We start from the raw sequence: 14,813 nt of genomic DNA, 5'->3' as shown, positions 1-14,813 counted from the left end.
ACCTGGAGTTGGGGGTAGTTGTTTTTCCCCTCATGATTTGGCGACACTACCTCTATGGGGTCCACTGTACTATCTACACGGACCACAAGAGCTTGAGGTACTTGATGGATCAGCAAAATCCGAACATGAGGCAACGATGTTGGTTGGATGTGGTGAAGCATTATGATTGCGAGATCCTCTACCACCCGTGGAAGGATAATATAGTGGCTAATGCTCTCAGCCGCAAGGCGGCCGCATCTCCGATTTAGGATATATGCCTGAGGATGACAGTGATTACTCCGTTGCTGGAGCGGATTCGGTAGGATCAGGTTGAGGGTATGAAGGAGGAGCGTCGAAAGTGTGAGCGGACCATAGGATATGTGGCATCATTTGACTATGACAACTATTGGTTGTTGACCCTGCATCGGAGGGTCTGGGTTCCTTACTGGGGCGGTGTACGCCAGGTTCTGATGGAGGAGGCATACAAGTCGAGATTCTCTATTCATCTTGGGGCGAAGAAGATGTATCGGGATCTTCGCCCTGATTATTGGTGGTCTTGCATGAAGCGGGATATAGCCTGGTTTGTGGAGCGGTGCATGACTTGCAGGAAAGTCAAGGACGAGCATCAGCGACCTTACAACAAGACACAACCGTTGGAGATTCTGGTGTGGAAATGAGAAGACATCACTATGGATTTCATCACAAAGCTTCCCAGGACTGCACGAGGAGTAGATTCTATCTGGATCATCATGGATTGGTTGACCAATAGTGCACATTTTATCCCTATCTAGGAGAGTATATCGGCGGAGAAGCTAGCCGAAATTTACGTCCACGAGGTGGTGGCTCAACATGGGGTGCCAGTTTAGGTTGTGTCAAACCGAGATGCTTGTTTTACTTCCAGGTTTTGGAAGCGGTTCCATGATGAGATGGGTACTCGTCTCCATTTTAGTACAACTTTCCACCCGTAGACGGATGGGCAGGGTGAGATGACGATTCAGACTCTAGAGGATATGATGCGTGCATGCGTATTAGATTCTGGTGGAGTTGGGATACGTATCTTTCGTTAGCGGAATTTTCGTATAACAACAGTTATCACACTAGCATAGACCGACCTCCCTTCGAAATGCTCTACGAGAGGAAATGTAGGACCCTAATCTATTAAGGCGAGGTCAGTCAGAGAGTCATAGGGAGTACCGAAGTGGTACTCAAGACTACTTAGAAGATCCTGCAGGTTCGGAGCAGGCTTTAGACTTCTCAGAGTCAGCAAAAGAACTATGCCAACAAGCGTTGGTCTGACCTGGAGTTTTAGGTGGGGGATATGGTTCTCCTGAAGGTGTCACCTTGGAAAGGTGTCATCTGATTCATGAAGCGTGGCAATTTGGGCCACATGTACATTGGTTCGTTTAGTGTTTTGGCCCGGGTGGGTCGGGTGGCGTGTCGAATGGATCTATCACCCGAGCTCAGTCAGATCCATAACACTTTTCATGTTTCCCAGCTATGGAAATGCTTAGTGGATGACTCCATTGTTGTGCCCTTAAAGGATATTCAGTTGGATGACCGCTTGAACTACGTTGAGAAGCCAGTGGCGATTCTGAATCGGAAGACAAAAACCTTGAGGAACAAGGTTGTGCAGTTAGTGAAGGGGTAGTGGTTGCAACACAAGGGGTCAGAGTGGACGTGGGAGTCAGAGGAGGAGATGAGGGAGCACTATCTAGGATTATTTGAGACATCAGACTTTGAGGACAAAGTCTGAGACAAGTGGGGGAGAATTGTAACGTCTGGTTCCTGGTATGTATTTGTTGGATTAATGTCTAAGTCCATAATTATATTTGGTATGTACTTGACCCGACCCGGCATGGTCCATTTGGGTTGCATGACATCATGCACTTGGATAGACTAAATGAGAGAAATAAGACACTTATGGTTATTAATATATTATAAATTCTAATATATTAATAATAAGGATAATAATATTTAATTATTATTGATCAAGAATTAATTTAGAATTAATTATGTGATCAAAAGAAGACTACTTAAATATATGGATTGATTGTGTAAATCATCCATAACTTATATAGTGGGCCAAAGCTCCATGGGTAATCAAACTGGGTTAAACCCATAGGATGCTCCATGGAGGTTACTGTAAGGTCAAACCTTGAAATATGATTATGTTTAAAACAGACTCAGCGTCAGCACATGTCTCAGCATCAGTACCAGCGTCTAACTGCTCAGTTTGTATTAGTTTAGTTTATTCAGTGCATTGTAACAAATCATGTATTTATTCTGTTTCCTTAGTTATCTTGATTTATTAGCTAGCGTATCCCTGAATTGTAGGGATTGTCTAGAATAACAGTATATATTATCTTGTACAGGTTTGTGAATCGTCATGCTTTTCACAAACCCTAATCGTCGCTTTGTGCACACGATAATCTCTTTGTGAGATTATCTTTCTTAGTGAAAGTTTTTCTTTGTGAATTTCTCTTGTTCTTATTTATTGTCTTTGTTTGATATATCGATTGATCTGAAGGCCTCTTCAATTGGTATCAGAGCAGGTTTCTTTTATCAAACAAATGGCTTCATCTTCTTCTTCATCAAACTCATCAAATCATCCTTCTGCTAAAATCCCTTCTTTCGATGAAACGAACTTTTCTATGTGGAAAATAAAGGCTCTATATACCTTAGAGTCTGTTGATGAAGACATGCTGGACATCGTTGAAAAAGGTCCTTATGTTCCGATGTATCAGCCTCTTAAAAATAATGTTCCTGATGGTACTATGAAGAAAACTCCCAAAGAAAACTGGACGGCAGATGACAAGAGAAAACATGGTCTAGATGTCCGTGCTCGTGCTGCAATCAGCTACTCTCTGCCATACAACATCTTTGGGCTGGTTCAAAATTGCATCTCAGCAAAAGAGATGATGGATACTCTGACTGTATCTTTTGAAGGAACTGAAGAAGTCAAGGCTACTCAAATAAATGATCTTAATCGAAGGTATGAACATTTTTTTGCTAAAAAAGGTGAAACCTTGACTCAAACTTTTAACAGATTCAATACTCTTGTTAATGATCTTCGGAGACTAGATCAGTTGAAGCATAGAACTGTTCTAGTGCAAAAGTTTTTGGATTCTCTGGGTGCAGGTTGGGAGAATCATGTTGATGTGCTGAAAAACAGTGAGAAGATCAACTCTATGGACTTACAAAGTCTCTATGGAAATCTTCGATACTATGAAGAATCCAAGCTTCAAAGAAAGGAACTGATGAAAGATTCTCAGCGTGAATCCTCTGTAGCCTTGTTCTCCAACAAAAGGCTGGTGTCAGATTCAGACACTGAAAATGATTCAAATACTGATTCATCTAAAACTGACACTGATGATCTTGAAAAGGTTGTGGCAAGTGCAGCCTTGATTGTGAAGACCTTTGAAAAATCAGGTCGAAACTTCTCAAAGTTTCAAAAGAAGATGGGTGGAAAGTTCTTAAAATGGTCAGGAGCTGATAAAGGGCATGGTGCTTATAAGAAAGAGAAGGCTCAGTGCTTTAACTGTGGGAGCACTGATCATTTTGCAAAGGATTGTAAACAAAAGAAACAAGGCTCAGATGAATACTGGAAGCAGAAGTACAACAAGCTGATTGAGAAGCTAAAAGCTGAAAACTTGGAACATAAAGTGCTTGTAGCTGAAGAAGAAAAATGGAAAACTGATGAAGAGTCATCAGATGATGAAGTCAAGTGTCTAATGGTCAATATAGAGGACCCGACTATTTTTTATAAAGACAAAAGTACTTTTGACACTGATATGTCTGATGCTGAAAATTCTAGGAAGCACAACATTGACTCTTCTTCAATGTACCAGGTTAAAAACTTTGTTTCCTATTCAATGAATGAAAAAATCAAAATGTTTGAGTATTTGGGTGTCATTAATTCTAAGAAGAATCAAACCAAAAGAAATTTGCAAAATCAAATTGATCTTCTTGAAACTGATATATCCATGAAAAATAGTATTATTGAGTCCACTCAGGAAAATCTTAGAATTACTAGTTTGTCAAATTCATCTTTGTCTGCTGAAATTGATGATGTTAAAAAACTTTTGATCAAAGAACAAACTGTGCTTCACACTTGGGCAAAATCTCATAAGAATGCTAATTATATTATTTCAGCTCAAATTCCACATTCTTGTGAGAAAATTCTTGGGGGTAATTTTGCAGAAGCTGAAAAAGTTTTTAAATCACAAGAAAAGGAATATGAGGTCTATTCCATGAATGTGATGAAAACAATTTCAAAAATAAGTTTGTCAGTAACTCTTTTATTAATCAAAGTTTAATTGATGAATATTGCATTACTAATTCTGATGGTATCACTGAGTGTAATGTTGAAATTACCGGAATTGATCCTACCTCTTATCCTGCACATCTTGTTAGACCAATCCCTCTAACTGAGAATATTATTGCTTTTCCTATCTCAAATGGAGTGTTTCATGCTATTCATGAACAACTCAAGCACTTCCCTGATTGCAATCCATCTGTGAATGAGTCAAAACCAGATACTGATAGTTTATCACCTAACACTGATCAAACTCTTCCTGATACTGAATTCAGTCGTGACTCAATGATAAGCAAAAGGACTCAAAGCTCTCTTGGTGAATCTTACATGTCAAAATGTGTTAAATCAAAAAATTTGCTCACCAAGAAGAACTTTGGTACTAGAGTTTGTTACAGATGTGGTAATTCCTCTCACAAGATCAGTGAATGTTCTTTTGATAAATCATCCTCAAGAGCTGAAAATATTAAAGTTAGAAATGAAAAATGGACTCTTAAGTCAAACTCTTTAAACTGTCTTCCTAAGGAGTGTTATAATCTATTATCAAATAACTTTGTGAATGACCCATCTTTGAATGGGTCACTGTGTTCTAACTAGTTTCTCAGTACTGCATGGTCAGGAGCATCTTTGGTATTTAGATAGTGGTTGCTCAAGGCATATGACGGGATCAAAGTCTCTCCTGGAAGATTATGTTAAGAAAACTGGTCCTGCAGTTACTTATGGAGACAATGGAAAGGGGTTCACTAAGGGATATGGAAACATCAAATGCAATAACGTGGTTTTTCAAAACGTTTCATATGTAAAGGGTCTCAAACACAACCTCATTTCTATCAGTCAGTTGTGTGATGCTGACTATGAAGTTCACTTTACAAAGAAGGAAGGAAGAGTTGTAAACACTGACAAGAACATCGTACTCTCAGCAAGTAGAAAAGATGATATATATATATATATATATATATATATATATATATATATATATATATGTGTGTGTTCTTGACATATTCTCAAGTGATAAGGCACTGATGCAATGTTTCTTTTCAAAGTCTCAGACGAATCTTAGCTGGATTTGGCACAAAAGGTTTTCTCATCTGAACTTCAAGAATCTATCCAAGATATCCAATCAAGACCTAGTTAGAGGGCTCCCAAAATTCAGCGTTGTGAAAGACAAGATGTGCTCAACTTGTGAACAAGGAAAACAAACCAAGTCCTCTTTCAAACCCAAGTCATGTTTCAGTATATCAGTCCCTCTTTATCTACTCCACATGGACCTGTTTGGACCTATTCCTGTTCGTTCACTAGGTGGAAATAAGTATACTCTAGTGGTTGTTGATGAGTTCACTCGATTTACTTGGGTAGTTTTCTTGAAGAAGAAAAGTCATGCTGCACAGGAAATTATCTCACTGATTCGTAAAAATGAGACACTGACAGGTCTTAAAGTTAAGCAACTAAGAAGTGATCATGGTACTGAGTTCCGAAACTCAACTCTTGAAGAATTTTGTGACAATAAAGGAATTGGACAAAACTTCTCAGCTCCTCGTACTCCTCAGCAAAATGGTGTTGCTGAACGAAGGAATAGAACACTGATTGAGGCAGGAAGAACCTTGATGATCCATGCTGGTCTTCCTATGTCGTTTTAGGCTGAAGCTGTCAATACAGCGTGTTTTACTCAGAATCGATCTCTAATTCACAGGATTCACAAGAAGACTCCATATGAAATGCTGAAAGATCGAAAACCAGATGTATCCTTTTTTCATGTGTTCGGATGCATTTGTTATATTCTAAATCAGCGTGACCCAAGATCTAAGTTTGAACCTAAGGCTGATAAAGGTATTTTTGTTGGGTACTCATCTATTTCAAAGGCTTTTCGTGTTTTTCATGTGAATAGGCAATGTGTTGAAGAATCCATTCATGTGAAGTTTGATGAGGAATCATACACTGATGAAAAAATCACTCATTCTCCTTCTATCTTTCAAGAGCTTCTCTCTTGTCCATTCGATGAAGCACCTTCTGCTGAAGATAAGACTGATTCCTCTGATCCTATCATTCCAGTTCCATGTTCCTTGAATCAAGATATTGCAGCCACATCAGCAGATAATTCATTAAGTGCTGATGAAACCCTTGAAGCTGAAGATTCTCCTGAAACTGATAATGTGTCAGTCTCTATCTTTCCGGAATCAGCATCAGTCTTTGAACATCGAGATCATCCTGTTGATCGAATTATAGGGAATATTCATGATGGTGTCCGAACCAGATCTAGTGCACTTAATAACTTTTGCATGTATGTTAACTTTGTTTCAATGATCTTACTTGATAAAGTACACACAGCTCTTCAAGATGCTGATTGGATCAAAGCCATGCAATAAGAACTGAATGAGTTTGAAAGGCACAAAGTTTGGACTCTTGTCCCAAGACCATCCGGGAAAACTATCACTGGAACTCGCTGGGTCTATCGTAACAAGGTTGATAAAGATGGAATCATCACTTGCAATAAGGCAAGGCTTGTAGCTCAAGGGTTTACTCAAATTGAATCCATCGACTACAAAGAAACTTTTGCTCCAGTTGCTCGCATTGAAGCTATCAGACTGTTTCTCGCATATGCATCCTACATGAACTTCATTGTCTATCAGATGGATGTGAAAACAGCATTCCTTCATGGTGTGTTAGAAGAAGAAGTATTCCTAAATCATCCCCCAGGCTTTGTTGACAAAGATCATCCTGATTACGTGTACCGGTTAGACAAAGTTGTTTATGGACTGAAACAAGCTCCCAGGGCTTGGTATGAGACGTTGACATCGTATCTACTTGAAAATGGATACAGACGAGGAGCAATCGACAATACTCTCTTCATCAAAAACAAAGGCTCAGACATGGTTCTTGGTCAAATTGATGTCGATGACATCATTTTTGGCTCTCCAAATGAGATACTAAGCAAGGAATTTGCAGAGATCATGTCTCAAAGGTTCGAAATGAGCATGATGGGGAAGATGACCTTTTTCTTAGGTCTTGAAGTTCAGCAGCAAAAGACAGGTATTTCCATTTGTCAAAGTAAATATATATCTGACCTACTTGTTAAGTATTCTCTCAGTGACTGCAAACCAGCCTCTACTCCAGTGTCTAAGACTGATAAGATACACGCTAATCCAACTGGAACTGATGTCAATCACTCACTGTATCGAGGAATGATTGGATCCCTCTTATATCTCACAGCAAGTCATCCTGATATTATGTTTGGAACCACTCTCTGTGCTCGATTCCAAGCTAATCCAAAAGAATCTCACCTCATGGCTGTCAAACGTATTTTTCGATACTTGAAGGGAACTCAAAACCTTGCTCTATGGTATCCTCGTGACTCAGCATTTGAACTTTATGGATACACTTACTCAGATTATGCTGGATGCAATTTAGACAAAAAGAGTACATCTGGTGGATGTCACTTCCTTGGCAATCATCTCATCAGCTGGTCTAGCAAGAAACAAACATCAGTAGCAATCTCAACTGCAGAAGCTGAGTATGTTGCCGCTGAGAGATGTTGTGCTCAGCTCTTATGGATTCAAAATCAGCTTCACGACTATGGGTTCAAGTTCTCAAAGACTCCCATATATTGTGACAACACCAGTGCCATTCAGATCACACAAAATCCTGTTCAGCACTCAAAGACAAAGCATATTGAAATCAGACATCACTTCATCAGAGATAATGTTGAAAAATGAAAAGTTGTTCTTGAACATGTCAAGACTTCGGAGCAACTTGTTGATATCTTCACAAAGGCACTGGATTCTCAATCAACTGCTTACATTATCGGAGAACTGGGAATGATTTCCTTGTAATTAATTTTGTCGTTTAATTGTGCTAATGTTTGATATTGTCTTATAAGCTGATGTACATTGTGCTGATGATGACATACTGATGATATTTGCTACTAAGCACTTTGGTTTGATTTCTTATCTTTATCTCTTCTTCAAGTCTTCTAAATAAAAGTTGAATGATTCACTGTATTAAACCATACACTGATAACGACTTGAAACTCTTTGCCGATGGTTAGATCAAAACACCAAGATCTATCACACGCAACTACCCCATCTTACCAATCTTACACTGATTCTGTGATTCAGTGTGCCAAAACACACGCTGATGAGAGTCTAAAAATCTTTGCCGATGGTTAGACCAAAACACTAAGGTTTATCACACGCAACAATCCATTCTTTACCCTCCTCTTATTCAGTGTCTAATGATTCAGTAAGATAAACCACTCACTGATGAAGTCACAACACTCTGTGCTGATGGTTAGATAATGTAACTAGTATCTATCACACGCACCAATCTCCTTGCTGCCCCGATTAAGCAAGTTGTACCTTGAATTGACGGAGAAATATTCTCAGCACGTAACTTTTGTGACACTGAGCTCAGCACTTCCGCAAACACTGATTGACGTTTCACCTTCAGTCAACGGCTCTTTTATCCAACGGCTATTTTCTACTCTGACAGGTTGTTATGATGCGTCGTTTTTCTTAAGAAAGATAATTATTACCTTTTTGAAACCCCCTCTTTCATTCCATATTTAAACCTCTTTCTTCCTTGGTTTAATTTTTCCTTCCTAAACCTTGAACTTTTCTCAAAAACCCTAGAATTCTCAAATACTCTCCAATGGCAGCATCTCTGTTCACATACTCCTCAACCTCTCGAAGAGTCGTTCCTGCCCCAAACTCTCCTCCACTTCCAATTCACATCAAGGCAACCAATGTCGTCTTCAACCCTGACATTCCAGAGGTTCATCGAGGTCTTGGACTGGATGATTTCGCCAATTTCTTGGCTTCTTGCCGCCTTCGATATGCAATCAGTGATGTACCGTCCGAGTTCTTCCCTGAACAAGTATGTGAGTTTTACTATACTGCAACAGTTAATGAAGAAAACAATGCCATCACCGGAACCATTGGTCATGGCAGACACTCTGTCTTCATCACCGCAGAACTACTCAGTGCTGCTTTAAGGTTACCAATTTTCGAACCCTTTTCTGAACCTCCAACTATTGAAAAATGTAAACGAATATTTGATCAACTGGGCTATGATCACTCAAAGGCTGGTACTCGATCAGCTCTTATTTTACGTCAATGCATGACCCCAGGCTGGAAGTTTTTCACTGGTGCTTTATGCAAGTGTGTAGGTCACAAGTCTCGCAGTGGTGATCAATTGAGCAATTATGAGCAACAAATCGTCTGCTCCCTTCTTCTCAACAAAAGACTAGATTATGGGGCACTATTATTTGATTAGCATGTTCAGCTTCTACGTGCAAATGTGCGTGCTGATCATGTTCCCTTTCCACGCTGGATTGCCCTGGTGTTCGACAAATTCTTCGCTGCTGACTACTTTTCTCACTTTGGGAATCCAATCCAATGCCCTCGAATGTCCGTTCGTATGTATCAGGATGATCCTTTGGATACTGACATTGGAATCTCCGATAGGATCAAAGAATGGATTGCCAATCCATACACTATGCCTTCTCTCTCCGCTGACACTGATGAAGAAGGTGCTGATGGTAATCGTATGGATCGTGCTGATCAAGAGGTGGAACATCATGATGGCAGCCATTTCTCCCCTCAACTTTCTCATCACCTTACCTCGGCCACTGGCAACGCCTCCTCAGCACCACAGGATTCCATGCCTTTGGGGGGGCAACCATCACAGGGGGAACATCAGTCTCAGGGGGAGCATCCATCACCAGCACCTCACCACTACTCTCCAAGGATGCAATCTAGCTCTCCAGTTGCCCCAGGTACCTCAATGGTTCAAATTCCCGCTTCAGCATTTTCTGAACTGATGTCACTGACTCGGGACATGAGTCAGCGTCTGCTTCGTATTGAGGCTGATGTTCAACAAATCAAGGAGGTTCTCTTACTTACTCATCCCTCTAGTCCCAAACCTAATGATGTTCAAAAAGGGGGAGATACTGATGATGATAATGATGCTGATGCTGATGATCATGCTGATGGTGAACCAAATGCTCATGCTGATGGTGAACCAAATGAGAAAGACACATAACCTACTGACAACACTATCTTTCAGCATGAATCACCCAACCCCATTCCTGAATCTGATTCTACGGGGCATAATAGTCCATCAACTTCTGAAATTCCTGAATCTGATTCTGCGGGGCATAATAGTCCAGCAGCTACTGAAAAATTGTTTGAAGACAGTGAGCATGATGAAGAACATGATGAACCTGATGATGAATGTCAAATTCTTGACATGAACTTCATTGATCCTCTCATTCCAGTTCATCAAGAAAGCTTAGATGACCTTGAAGAATCTAATCCGATATTAGCCGATCCTATTGCTGATTCCATCATTCCGGTCCAAGGAGAGGATTCGGACATTGCCAGTGAAGAATCTCATCCGTTGTCTCGAAAGCAGAAGGTAGCAGATATTGAGTTGGATCATTCTCAAACTGATACTTCTTCAACCGTGAAGAAACCCAAGTCCATTGTCAGTATTTCAAACCTTGCCACTGAATGGAACATGTCCCCTGATCAAGTCAAGCAAATTCTTGATGAAGCCAATCAAGCTCAGCTTCTAAAGAAGATTTCTCAAGCTGATGAATCTCTTATTCAGCACAAACTTCAGGCCAAGGGATCTTTTGAAGCTCAGATGCAGAAGTTCCTGGAATTTCGGTCCAAGGCTCAGTCTTCTCAACCTCCTCCTAGCTCTAGCAAGCCTAAGACTGACAGTGTTCTTGACCGGATTGATCGAAAGAGATTTGAAGATGTTTTCAATCGGCGAATGTGTGAAGATAAGATCATCAAAGTCAAAGCTTCTAAACCTCGAAACGAGAAAATCCTTACGTTGCTGATCACTCGTCAAGGTCCTCAACACTCATATACTGAAGTTGTCAAGAGGGATGAGCTGATTAGATATGGGTATTCGGAATGGATGGAAATGCTCGATCTTGCATCCAAGCAAACCTCAGCTCACTCTTCAGAACTGACATGTGCTCTTCATCTGCTGATCAAGAAAGTTCAGCGTTTGGATCTTGTTCCTAAAGAACGACCTCAGCATCAAGGCCAAAGGTCATCAGTTCCTAGATCCCGAAGAACCAAGTTTCATGTTGATGGTGAAGATGTATTGGTTCTAGACTTTGGTGCTGGTGTAATTAACAATTCACTTCCTCTAGGTGTTGATCCGGTTCAGCATCAATTCATCTCAGCTCCTGAACACGGGATGTTCTATCTAGACAAAAACAGGAGGATGTGCTTTCAACGAACTACTGATATCCCAAAGGCTCCAACCACTCACCTTGTTGGCTTAAGGCAAATGTGCATGAGTCTTCAAGATCTATCCGGAGAATTTCACATTCTTATTGCCATGGAGCTGCTGAACAGAAGACAGGAATTGCTGGACAGTCCGTACTGGCCAGTTAAAATTGAAGCTGAAGCTGAGTATGAAGAATTTCTTTCCAGAGGTGTCTTTATTTAGTTTGTTTTGAACATCATCATATTGGGGGAGATTGTAAGGTCAAACCTTGAAATATGATTATGTTTAAAATTGACTCAGCGTCAGCACATGTCTCAGCATCAGCACCAGCGTGTAACTGCTCAGTTTGTATTAGTTTAGTTTATTCAGTGCATTGTAACAAATCATGTATTTATTCTGTTTCCTTAGTTATCTTGATTTATTAGCTAGCGTATCCCTGAATTGTAGGGATTGTCTAGAATAACAGTATATATTATATTGTACAGGTTTGTGAATCGCCATGCTTTTCACAAACCCTAATCGTCGCTTTGTGCACACGATAATCTCTTTGTGAGATTATCTTTCTTAGTGAAAGTTTTTCTTCGTGAATTTCTCTTGTTCTTATTTATTGTCTTTGTTTGATATATCGATTGATCTGAAGGCCTCTTCAGTTACATAACCCATGGTTCATGGAAATGAAAGGTCATGACAATTAGGGTTTACATGGTGTAACCCTAATTGTAACATACTATATAAGCATCATATTATTCACCAAAATCGGCCACTAGTGTGTGTAAAAGAAGGGCTAGCCGATTTCATGAAGTATGGATTTCTCTCTAAGTTATTCCAAGAGCATTTGATGTTGTGTGAGCCATTTGAGGTGTCATATTTGAGGCACTAGGCACTCAAGCCCCATGGAGTCAAGCTACACTAAAAGAGGTATGTATTCTATCTATATTATTACCTAAGTATCTATGATTGTATGCTAGATAGGGTAATACCTTGGAATATTAGTATTTGCATGTATATTAGAGAAAACATAGATTCAAGGTATTTAGGGTTGCATGTACACCATAGGAGTCTTAGAATGCTCAAAACCCAACAATATTTAACTAATAATTATTCATTTTTGTATAGCAACTCGACGAGTTGGAAGCCCCTAACTCATCGAGTAGAGATGTTTCAGATCGTACGTTTTAGTGACCAACTCGACGAGTTGGGAGGTATCAACTCGACGAGTTGGCTAGGTGAAATGAAACCCTAAATTCAGGGTTTTGCACCCTATTTAAACAACATAAACCTTTCATGTTGGCCTCATTTTCCATTTACATTGTCCTAACCCTAAAGATTGAAACCCAAAAGCTACTTTGAGTGATTGTGAGCCATTTTGGGTGTTTTTTGTGTGTGTTGAAACCATTGGAATAAGGAAACGCTTGAAGACTCAAGAATAAGCTTATAGATCCAGAATCCTTGCCTCATCCATGACACTTTTTCTGGTATGAATCTTGAACCTTGCCTTATAGTTGTTTAGATCTTCTTTTAGGGTTATTTTGCTTGGTTTTAGTCCAAATATCATGGTTATTGGGAATTGGACGTCCCAAATGGGTTAACACTTCATATTTAGGGTCTTGAGGGGTTTTCATGGCATAAAGGTGCCAATTTTATGGTCCTGGAACTCCCATTCAACCTTTAGACCTTCATTTTGGTATTTTGGAGATTCTAATGACCATGTATGTAGAGAAAGCTAGAACTTTATGTGATCTTTCAGTCCTTAGAGTCCAGATCTATGACCTCATGGTCTATCTTGTAGTTTTGGTGATGTTTGAATTATGACTTTGGCCTTTTTGGGTTAGGGTTTGATCTTAATCCCTTTAGGAAAGGTATTAATGGGTACAGTTGGAAACTTTACCCTTCTAGTGACATTTTTAGTCTAGATCTAGAGTATAGGGTGTAGATCTGAAGAATAATGGCTTAAAGCATTAAGAAGAATTAACAGACTGGGAACTCGAGGAGTTCACGGAAAGACTTGATGAGTTGTATTGAGGTGTCCTACTAGTAGTTGTTTACAGTAGAGATGATTGTCTTTGTGATAATTGTCTAGTATGCTACTATCTGTTGAGATTTATGTGCTTGTATGCTATGTTATTACGTGGTAGTGGTAAGGGTGAAGTAGACCCCGTAATCGGTCGAAAGAGATCGAAGGGGTAGGCCAACACCCATATATGTTAGGTAGTATGTGATTTATGTGCTTATATTCTAGGATATTATGTGGTAGTGGTAGGGGTGAAATAGACCTCGTAACCAGTTGAAAGATACGGAAAGGGTAGGTCAACACCTAGATATGTTAGGCAGTATCCGGATGAAAGAGACCGAAGGGGTAGGCCAGCACCCAAGTATGCTAGGTAGTATCCGGTTGAAAGAGACCGAAGGGGTAGGCCGACACCCAGATATGCTCGGTGATAACTGGTTGAAAGAGACTGAAGGGGTAGGCCAGCACCCGGATATGCTAGGCAGTATGTTATTGTATGGTATGTGGTATGATGGGGAAACGCACTAAGCTTCGTGCTTACGGTTTTCAGATTTGGTTTCAGGTACTTCTACTTCGAAAGGAAAGGAGTTGGCATGATCGCAGCGCATCACACTATGATTTTCCGCACATGATATCTTTGGTAGTTGTACTCTAATGTTATTTTCTTATAACATGTTTTGGATATTGGTTTTTATTATGATATGAGATGACACTATTGATGTTTTCAGACTACTGATTTTTATAATTACGTAATTAAAAATAAAAAATTTGGTCATGAATTTTTGGATGTTACATCTTTCATTATAACTAGGGTTCGAAAACCCAAAACTCAACCAAATGATGAATCAAGCTCTTAAATGCAAGGCTTAATATTAGAATCATAATCTAAGATTGATTCAACACTCATATATCTTCTAGAACTTCATTATTAATTTAAAATTTTGAATTCTACTTTGAGAATCAAACCCTAACATGAAGGAGTTGGAAAGATAAGGTGAGCTTATACCTTCTAGAGCCTCTAATGGTTAAGTTAAGTATAAATTTCCTATTCTCCTTTACAACTTGCATTAAATTACTATCTTCTTCTACAAATCGCCATGAGAAAGCCTTCCCTCTCAAATCTATCTTTCTCTTTCTCTCTCGCAATGGGGAAGAGATTAGTCACATGCTTTCATATCTATGATTAATTGGCAAGAATAACCTTACAAACTAGCTACATACTTTACATACTTTTATATGTATGATCGGCAAGAATAACCTTTCTAGTTT

This window comes from Lactuca saligna, chromosome 6 (genome assembly GCF_052625555.1).
Source record: "Lactuca saligna cultivar CGN05327 chromosome 6, ASM5262555v1, whole genome shotgun sequence".
Lineage (NCBI taxonomy): Eukaryota > Viridiplantae > Streptophyta > Magnoliopsida > Asterales > Asteraceae > Lactuca > Lactuca saligna.
Note: the sequence above shows the minus strand (reverse complement) of the source record.